This window comes from Artibeus jamaicensis, unplaced genomic scaffold (genome assembly GCF_021234435.1).
Source record: "Artibeus jamaicensis isolate MK-2021 breed Jamaican fruit bat unplaced genomic scaffold, CSHL_Jam_final contig_415, whole genome shotgun sequence".
In the NCBI taxonomy this organism is placed as follows: Eukaryota; Metazoa; Chordata; class Mammalia; order Chiroptera; family Phyllostomidae; genus Artibeus; species Artibeus jamaicensis.
This window is the reverse complement of record NW_026521823.1, coordinates 14,910,473-14,921,324: the sequence shown is the minus strand read 5'-3', so window position 1 is coordinate 14,921,324 and position 10,852 is coordinate 14,910,473. Positions and strand designations below refer to the sequence as shown.

Genomic DNA, 10,852 nt, shown 5'->3' with positions numbered 1-10,852 from the left:
TTCCAGAACCAAATGCATAATTTAAAAGTATAAGTTAAAATAGACAAAAATATAAAACACAATTACGTGAAAATGTGTAATAATAGGAAAGAATTTTATTAAATACAAACAATCAAGTAGTATTTTCTAAATATGTCCACTAAAAAGGCCTGTAGAGATTTATTCTTTCATAGTAAAAGAGTCATAGTGACTAAATGGGATGTAAGGACATCATTTAATTCTGAGTAGAACAAAACAACAGGAAAGGAAGAATTTTGTGAACAGTTGGATAAATCAGAATAGGGCAGGTTATTAAGTGTCATTAAAAACCCCATAACATGGTACTTAAATTAAAAATTACAACCTTCTATTTGTGAGAAATGTATAGTAAATATTTGCAGATGAAATAACAGATGACTCAGATCTGCTTTAAATGTGTCCAGGGGGAGAAAAACATATAATGGGTAGATAAGAAATAAGATTAGCAGAAGATTAATTGTTGTTAAAGCTAAATTGTGGATATATGATAATTCAATATACATTTTACCCTAACTTTGGATAATTTTAATTATTTCTATAATTAAACATGTATTTAAATTTTTTAATAGAAAATGAGAAATAAAATTTAAGATTTGAAATTAAAATTTGAAATAAAATTTCAAATAAATAAAATGTAAGATTACATAAATAATATATAAAAAGTTGATATTATATTTCTTAAAATTATCTAAACATCTTTGAGCTATCAATAAAATATAGTTTGTTACAATTTATTTATTTTTACTTAACATACATACGCAAAATTGTAAAAATACAAATAGAATTGATAAAGTACAGTTGCCTAGGCTACAACCTCAGTCCTGGGCTGACATATAGTGACAAAACAAATTGCCACCATATCCAAATCAATCTCAGTAGTATTGATGAGGATATTTATGAGTATATTTTCAGTAGTTGTTAATTTTATCAGAAAAGATCAGCATTTAGTTCATGTACCTTCTTTTTTACTATTTTACTTTTCCAGATATCTAATCATTCCCTTTTGATAGCTTTTATGGTGGGTACTACCTATGCAAAATAAAAACAGTTTTTAAAAGCAGTAATGAATGATTTCTAGTATTTATGTTTACATACATCCTTTATGACTCAATTCATTTTAATTAATGTTCATTGAATTAAAGCATTCATTTTGAAATAAAGATAAGGCAATGAAATAAGCAAAGCTCTTCCTCATAAAAAGCTATCATCTAGAGAGAAAACTGGACCATACATAAGTGAGCCATTGATAAGTGCTATACAGAAAAGTAAAGCAGGATACAGACGATACTGAATGGAGGGGCCACTATGTTTTATGTGAGGTCAGGAAAGCCTCTCTTACAACATGACACTGCTGAAAACTTGAAGCAATGAAAGGACCAGGCCATCTCTTAACAGAGTAAAAGATTTTCAGGCAGAGATTACAAGGCAAACTCTCAGAGACGGAAGCCACCCTAACACCGCTGATGAGTCAACAAGAGGCCAATATAACAATGGCAGAGAAAGTAAGAGGACAGTGGGCTAGGGAGATTACATGGCTATCCAGAGGCTGCTTGATAGAGGGCATAATAGGCAACTGCTTTATTTTTCATCCCAAGAGTGATGATGGGTTTTAAGTCCAGGAGTGATACACTGTATCTTACTTCTAAAAATAATAGTTCCATCGTGTAAAACCTAATTATTAGACCTCAGCTAGGTTCTTGATATGACTAGAATACATATTTCTGTGTTCCATTTGTTATCTAATTTTTCTTAAAAATCCTTCCATAATCCTTCTCCTCTCCTCTAAACTCTAGTGCTTTCTTCTTCATCATTATTCACAGTAATAGTTCCACTCAGATCATATTTAAACACTGAGACCTTCTTAGGAGTATTTGGGCACATGCCTGCTACCACCCATTTACCTATATCTGTGATCATAGTTCTGCCTGCTTTTCTGTTATTCTGTATTAATGGTCCAAACTAACAAGAGCCAAACTTTCCACCACTGTTCTAATTCTGCCTTTACTTTTGGTATGCTAAAAAATTGTGCTTCAGAAATTCTTCCTTCTTTCTTTGGCATCAACATTTTTCTATCCATTGGGTAACTCTCATTATTGTGTCAATCAATACGAGGATATTTTCCTCATCCTTAAAAATTTGTAACAATCTTGACTTCACTTCTTTTTGAAGTCACCACTCTAAATCTCTGCTTTTCTTGATTGTAAAATTAAAAGAAACGGTTTCACTGATTACCTTATATTTATTTCCCTCCAGTTTACATTTGAACACCTTCCAAATGAGTGTCTCCATACCACTAATAAATGATGGGAGTTTGGTATAGCAGTGAAGGTCATTAATATTGTTAGATTCTTCGTGTAGTTTGACAGTAAAGATTATAAAATTGGGACTTTAACAATGCAAAGACTCAAGGCCAGATGCGGCTAAAACTCCAGTCTTATCTCTTCAGTCTTATCTGAAGATAAGACTCCAGTCTTATCTCTTACTCTCTAAGGACTGTACATTCTTGGCATTTGCATTTTTCCCCTAAGGCCTTTCTCTGAAGAACAATTACAATACCTTGAGAGCAGTAAACATCCAATTATTTTTTTTTTGCAATTCAAAATATATTACCTAAGGAAAAGTTAGGGTGATCATCAAACCTAAAAGGTAAACTTAAGCAATTACAAAGCTCTTCAATGACAAATATATCTATTAACCAGGAAGGGTACTTCTCAACAATGACCTCTGTTATTAGAAATATTTATTAGAAACAGTCATGAAGATAAGGAAGATGATGTCAAATGCTTTAGGAAACAAAATATGCAACAGGAAGTGAAATAAGAGGGGAGATTGTAAATGATAACAGGAATACAGGAAAGGGCGAGGGCACTTTCTGAGCTGAGCAGATACATCCTATGACATAGAAGGTTTGTAGGGATAACCTCAGGTGACGGTAGAGGTGTAGCTCTGCAGTGAATAAAACTTTCATAGTCTAAAATGATTTCTGAAATGGGATAATTTTCTTAATATTTATTTGACGAAAGTACTATTTCCTGTTCTTCAACATCTAAATAAACTAAGAGTTGGATTTTATCCTCCTTTTCCTTGCTATGTTTTATAATTCTCAATGACACAAAACATATCTTGAGTTATTTTTTATCTTAACTTGCACTGTTTACTTATTTTTGGAAAGTGTTTCTTGCATATCCTTTATGTGGGAACTGCAGAGGGAAGCTTCAGGTGAAACAGGGCTCCAGCGTAACCCCGGTCTTGGCCCCCACCTTCACTGGGTACATACTCTCCACTACTTAGAGACTGACAGCTCAAATCCTCCACCTGGGACTCCTGATTATTGTCGGTTCAGATCTGGATCTGAGCTTTTCAAGTTGTCCTGGGTTGAGTTAGAGCAGAATCTACCTTGCCTTGTGGGCTCCTGTTTACATATATCCTTTATGACTCAATTCATTTTAATTCCTGTTCATTGAATTAAAAGCATTCATTTTGAAATAAAGATATGACAATGAAATAAGCAAAGCTCTTCCTCATAAAAAGCTTATAGTTCTGGGGAGTGTTGTCTATGCTACTGTCTGAGGTAGAAAACCCTGAGTGCTTGCAGGGTTCACTTGGCTTACTCTTCACTTCAGTGACATTTAACTAGGTATTTTGGATTTTTTCCAGCCCTTCTCCTATGGCCTCTAGTACTTCCTCCAGCCGCTGGGTTTCCTCTTTCACTTCCATGAGGTAATCCGTGAGTGACAGGCAGGGCTGCAATCTCTTCTCCAAGTGGTTATACATTCCACTCCAATGATTTTATTTAAAACATGAAGTTGCATGATGTTGCATGGACGCAAAGATTTCCCTGGGTCTGACTGTGATCATCTCTAAAGGGGGGATTCACATGGTCACTCAATTCTTCTGCGGGTGAGCTCATAAAGAGTATGCTCTTTCTTGAATTTTGAATTCTCATCTTTCCTTTTCACTGTTACATAGGAAGTTTCCAAACTGTCATGAATAAAAGTAATGTTGAATGTGAATCAGAAACTGCTCATTGAACTCGGACACACAGGGAAATGATTCCAATAACTGTCAGACACACTCAATAAACTGGTCAATAACTGGAGAGATTTTTTTTGAATCACATCTAGATTGCCATATCTGTGATTACAGTTGTGACCGAAGGAATTCAAGTCCTTTTCAATTAATACCACAAAGCCATTCAGAGCCCAGTCCTGTGGATCCAGCAGGAGGCTGGCCACTGAGCACACCTGTGCAGTCCTGCCCCAACCATGGAAACAGTGAACAAGTACACTTGCATCTTTCTCTGCAGATGCCTTGGCAACGAAGGTACCTGCATCCTCAATGGCCTTGATCTGCCTTAACCAGCTGGAGCTCTCCAGTCCCCACAGAAAGTCACTCTTGGAGTGAGACTTAAGTTCACATACTTCCAGCATTTTCTGCAGATGTTTTTTAACCAGACAAACTGGCGCTTGATGTTGGAATAATTGTCTTCATTCTCATAGCCTTTCCCGGAAGCATGGTTTGCCATGGCATTAAGTTTAGGCTGAATGTCAATGACTTAAACGAAGTTGCTCCCTGAATTTGCTTTCCTAATGGTCTGGAGCATCTGCTAGTCTTCCAAGCACAAGGCACTGAAGCCAGACAGGGACTGGCTGCTCTGGCAGATGGGGGCGAGGTTATTTTTATGGTACAATCATAAGAAAATGCAGGAAATTGCCGTCTGCTCCAGAATCTGGAACTCTTTGCTCTGATGTGTGCTGTGGCTTATCTGGGAATGTTTGGTGGGGTAAGAATTGCAAGCTCTGCAGTCTCTGCTGGCATCACTGAGATGCCAATAATCCTTAGGTAGGCCCATGCACTTGTATTCTTCACTGAGATTGATTAGTATCCAGTCTTGTTCTCTTTCTGCTTTATCCAAATTGGGGTTGAATTAAAGGCAGCATTACTCCTCATATTTGGTCTTGCAAAGCATGTAGAGTGATGTACCCATCATGGCAGTCTGTCTCCTGTGCTATGATGAGTTGCTCCAGCTGAAAGTTCTTGCAATGCACAGGCAGGTGGCATCCGTTAGCAGTTGTTGCCTGTTTTTAAGATGGTAGAAATCTGGCTGTGAAGAATCCATGTTTCTTTTCTTGTGTCAGGTGCATTTTCCACAAATATGACATGAGTAGCCATAAAATGCAAAGCACCTAGGGCTGCTTTTTCAGAAGACCTTCTACCTCCAAAGGTGTCATTTTCCCCCTTGGGCTTACAGATGTGCTCCACGGCAGAGCCATGCCTGCAAGGTTGCTGTGGTGATCGGGGCTCACGTACCTACCCCCATGTAGGGTGCGGTGGACAGGACACCTCATTCAAATCTTGCTGGAGATATTTTGCAAATATCCTCAATTCCCTCTTTTATAAATGTAAATCTGGAGCATATTGTCTGTTCTGTTGTCCTAGATTTCTCTGCAGAGATAGTTCTACCTGCAGAAAGCTGGCTTTCAAACTCACATTTTATTTGCCACCTTCCTTCAGGAGTGTCCAACCTTTTTGTGTTAGGCCACATTCACCACAACCCCTGCGGGATCATGTTACTTCCTCACACTTTGCCAGTGATTGGTATGCATTCCAAATGAGTTCTTGCTCAAAAATCCTTGTCTCATGGTCTGTTTCTGAAAAAACACACGCAAAGATTTATGGTATTCTTAGGTTTCAAGAACTAGAGAAAGTTAGCTGGAGAGTATCTTCAAAATTAGTTTACTAGCATGAACAGAAATAAAACAAATAAAATGTTACACAAAAATATACTCATGTTCTGGCAGTTGAAGGATGTGTATTGTCTTAAACAATATTTTTATATGTCTTAAACATTATAGTTCACATCAAAAGGGGTAAGCATTGGACCCTGAGGGAGTCTCCATGGAGGGCAATGGGGCAAGAAGGATCATTTGAATTCATTTGAATTTCCATGATGGGTAGGACAGCAATATCTCCAGTATTTTCAGTGTGCAAGCAGCCAACTTAACTGCACAATGCTGCAGCCAGAGCAAGCACTATGAGATTAAACAATGTCAGAGAGGCCTAGGGAAAAGCTTGCCAAATGTTTGAAATGGTGTGCTTATTGTGAGAGTGTAGCCTGGCAGCGTTTGTCGGCAGCTCCAGATCTTACATGGGGAATCTATTTCTTCAACCTCGGCTGTCACTGCCCGCTCAGCCACTTCCCTGCTGCTATAAACTCTCACTTTTTTAGACATCTAGAGTGGCAAGTGAAAAAACAATGAGATTTAGATTTTTCAATAAAGTAAGACAAGTTCAATGCATTGAAGTAGCAGATTTGCTTCTGAAGAAATTTTACCACTAGATTTGGGTACAGAACTAAGCTCATAATAAAACTGGTAGGGAAAAGACCAGCCAAAGTATTTCCGATGTGGTAACACACACACACATTTGAAATGAGCTGTGTTACAAGTCATTAAATTCATTTTTCATATCTAGAGAAAGTAGGCAGTAATGTTTGGTCTTTGATACTTGATTACTACCCATGTATCCTTATTGCGATTGCACTGAAGTTTTAATATAAAGACATCTGTATCATAATCTAAAAGAGGGTATGGATAATAGCAAACAATAAAGAAATATTTATAGATTTTTGTCTTGTCAGTTTCAATAAAATAAAAAAATGAATAAACTCATACTTGATACTTCAGATTACATCTGATTGGAAACATAAACTATGTTAATAAAAGTGTGAAGGAAAGAAATCAATATAAGCTTATCTTGTTCATAAGCTCTAGATAAACAGAGGATATTTTTTCCAAAGTCATGTGTTGATCTTTCAAAATTGAAATATGTGGTAATGTTACAGAGCAGATACACACACAGGGCCAAGGCAAGTCACAATGTATTATTACCAAAAGACCCTCTACCAGGTTCAAGTGTCGGTCACCAATAGGAAAGACGTCTCTCAATGCCAGAGATTTGTGAAAAGGAAAGGAAACACTTATTTAATACTATACAGACTTAAAGTAGTGACCTAATGTCTTTATTAAAATATCAAAGTACTTTTTGGATACGCTCAGACCCCCACAGTGCTTCCTTTTTCCCCTGCCCTTATTCAGGGTACCGCAACTCCGGAAAAGAAGCAAACATCCGTGTTTCAGGTCATCAGCTGCGTCACCATCCAGGCAGGATCTCTAATCCAAAGTCATGTGGTACCCTCTCATGGCCTACTGGCAAGAGTTCTTTTACCCTTCTTTCAGGCAAAGTGTCTCTTGATTCCCAGGCCACATAGCCAAAGGGAGCACCTCAAAGCCACATGGTCCTCTTCAACCAAAGCTGCAGGGGTTCCCACTCTGGCCAAAAGGACGTGGCTCTCTTCTCAATGGCTGCCGTGTCTGGGTTTTAAATCCCTGTGGCAATCTTCCTCTGTAACCCCATTTCTGACTCCTCCTACAATCAGTTATACCTGCCAGCATTCCTGTATTATTACAAGTTTACTGGGCTGCCACTGTGAGTCTGGGCAGGTGTGGCCCCATGTCATGGAGCCAATCTTCTCCAAGCTCTCACACAGGCGCTGTCACCTGGGGGACCTACCCCCAGTCACATCTTGGGGAGAAGTCTCGTTCCATTCTCCTGGCTCAGAGCTTGGTCATAGCTATTTAACATATCTATGCATCTAGTTAAAGGTTATAGATATGTTAAATGACTATGTCATGGATTAACTGCAAAGCTGTTGCTATACAAAACAGCTCTGCATGTTCCTGCTCCATGTGTCCCTTCCCCTAACTCACACCTTTGGGGTAAGGAGTAAGGACATTTTATATGTCTTTCTAATATTTCCTGGACACCCTGAGTTCTGGGCCCCATTCCAAATCCCTATTTGGGGCCCCCCTCTTGGCTGCACTCTGTATCAGTAAAAATAAGCAAATAATACAGAAAGGAATTTATGAATGTATAAAGCTACAACAATTCTTAAAATATAATTTTTGAGTTAAAATATACCTTGAAAATTGTCAATTTATAAATTGGATAAGGAATAGGGATGTTCAAAGGGAGTTCAGACATATATTGTATTAGGAAAACAAACATGTTAAAATAATTAAAGTATTAGCAGTTCACCAAATAGCAAAAGTTTTATGTGAAAATTCACAAACATATTAATTGTAACTTGTTGAAAAGAAAAAAACTATTTATAATATGTATAAGTTTACTTAACTAAGGTTTTCGAAAGTGGTAGCCCACAGTTTAAGTGTTTTATTGTTCTTATGAAAATGAGTAGTGCCCACCATCTCTCCTCTCTCAACCCCTCCCTCCTGCCTTCCCTCTTTCCTTCCTTCCTTTCTTGCCTATAACATACAGTTCTAAAAATTAGGCGATTTCAAGAGTGGGCACCGGTGATCTGTAATTGTTTTGAGTGTCTGTTCACTGACACGAATCAATACTCCATGTGATTCCCTTATAGTAAAATGTCAATACTAGTCCCTGCTTATACACAGATAGAAAATCTGGGCTGCTTCAGAAGAGCTGTAGTTTTTTTCTGGGAAATCTCCTTAGTTATGTCATGCCGTTGGATACATAGGCTAATTTAATATAATAGAGCTGATTGACAAGTACATGGGCTTCCAGTGTATTCACAGTACTCAGCAGAAGCTTTCGCACGCCTATGGGCCCTCAGCACATCCATTGGATGAATGAGTGAATGGATGTGGAAATAAACCCAGATACCTCACTGACTTGCTATTCCACTGGGGTTTGCAGTACCATCAGTTCGCTCTTCGAAGAAAGCAGAGGATACTTGGAGATCATGTCTGTCGTATTGTGTCCCATAATTTGTTTGTTTGTCTCTTTGTATTTAAGATCATGGCTAAATCTATTTCATCCCACAATAAATAGAATAAATAAAATTATCTGAGGCCCAGTGAATTATCATGTTTTTCAGAACCACTGTCAATCTAGGATTATACTAGAATACCCAATTCTACCACCATAGGGACAGCTGGAGACGTGCTGTTTCTACCATTGAATTATCTTCTTGTGCATGGTGTTGCCAAAGCCTAACAATGACTATGCATGGGATGAGTCATCCACAGTTTGTTTCATCCACTTTGGCTTACAGTTGAAATATTTCTGTAGGATTGTGTATCAAAATTGGTGTTAATTCTTTCCGTGTCAGCATCTATTCAACACCTATTCTTGCAATGGCAAATGTATACGTATATATGTGTGTGTATCTCAACACTATTTTTCAAATAATAGCATGAAGTATCCACTCTCAGTAAATAATTAGGCTCTAAAATTAAGTTAGTTGAGTGTTATGTGTTATGTGTTAGTTATGTTAGTTATGTATTAACATTTTTTAAAAAGTGGAAATAAATACCTTCTTAATTTACTCTGTAAAATATTTCATGCATAGTCAGTCATAAAAATTATTTATCATCTATAGAAAGTAAATGCCAAAAATGCATCTTTCAAAGAAGATAAAGCACACATTGAGCAAGTAAATATTATTCTTTTTAAACTTAAATATGCAAAAATAAAACAAGACACATATATGCAAAAACTATTTCCACAAGCCCTCATTGTGGTAGATCTGTATTATTAAATATTTCTTAAAAAATTTTTAATTGACAACATATGTTAAACATCACAGAGCAAAGCGTATGAAGCACAGCATCTGTCAGAGCTAAGTTGTCTTTACTATGTTCTTTAATATTGGAATGTGCTTTGTTTCTGTGTGTCAGATGCTGACATTGGTATTTTATGCAAAACAGCTAAATATAGCCATGACGCCTATAAAGGAAGTAATTCTGTAATATCTTTTTGGTTATGTAATAATTTATAAATTGACAGCCATTGGAATTGAGGATAAATCATTGATTTTACATAAGTACTCATTTGCTTACATTGAATCCAAATAAGAATTTAAGTAAGATGCTGGTAGACCATGACTGAAACCTATATCAGCCTGTTCATAAGGAAGAACCTAATAGAGAAAATTCTCTGCTTTGTGTTATTTTTATCTCATTAACTTGTAGCAAAAGGAGTTAAAATGTTGACTTTATGTCCCACGTGTAATACTATTCACTCAGTACATCTCCTAAAACAAATTGTAGACATTTCCATTAATTAACATTATACAAACCCATAAATTTATTATTAATCAATATACCTTTCCTGGTCTTCTTTTCCAGTTTGACGTCCAAGCCATAAGATCCTTTTTCCCCTGCATATGTACAATTTTACACTAAGTAAAATTGATGAAATCAAATAATTTAAGCAGCATTGAAGTCTTGTTGAAGGGAACACTTCATTCCAGGTATACTACCCTGCCCAAAGGTGTTTTATTTATCTCAAGGTCAGAAATGTGTTGCTGACATCAACAGCCTAGAAGATTTTGTATTTCTTGCTCCTGAATTTCTAATTAGTCAGTCTGTTTCATCACTAGCGTGTTGTAGTTTCTTTCTAGGTCACCGTAATTATTTCAAAATCATGTAAAATTATTGTGTGCCTCTCTCTCCTTATACTAATTCAGCTACTGTGTGCAACTGTGCAGTAGGTCCCTTCTGCATCTTATCTCTCTCACTCATGTTTTCTCTCATCCTTGGTAAGGTATTCATTCCAGTGGTTATGTAGAACGCAACACCCTCAGCCATCTGGATGACATATGGAGCAGAGTGAACAAGTGTTTTAATTCTGCAGAGCTGAAATATAAGCAGTCAGTCTCTTTTAAGAATATTCACATTTTCATTAGAGGCAAAGTCAATTGGGTATTATGGAGAAAATTAGGAATGAAGAAAGGTTCAAGTTTCCACAGATGCACACTTGCAGGATTAGAAAACAACAACACTGAGCTATG

General features: G+C 36.9%; 1 pseudogene; it reads right to left on the bottom strand.

The window, feature by feature from the left end:
• Window positions 1-3,207: 3,207 nt before the first annotated feature.
• Window positions 3,208-8,802, bottom strand: LOC119044091 (myotubularin-related protein 7-like; annotated as a pseudogene).
• Window positions 8,803-10,852: the final 2,050 nt, after the last annotated feature.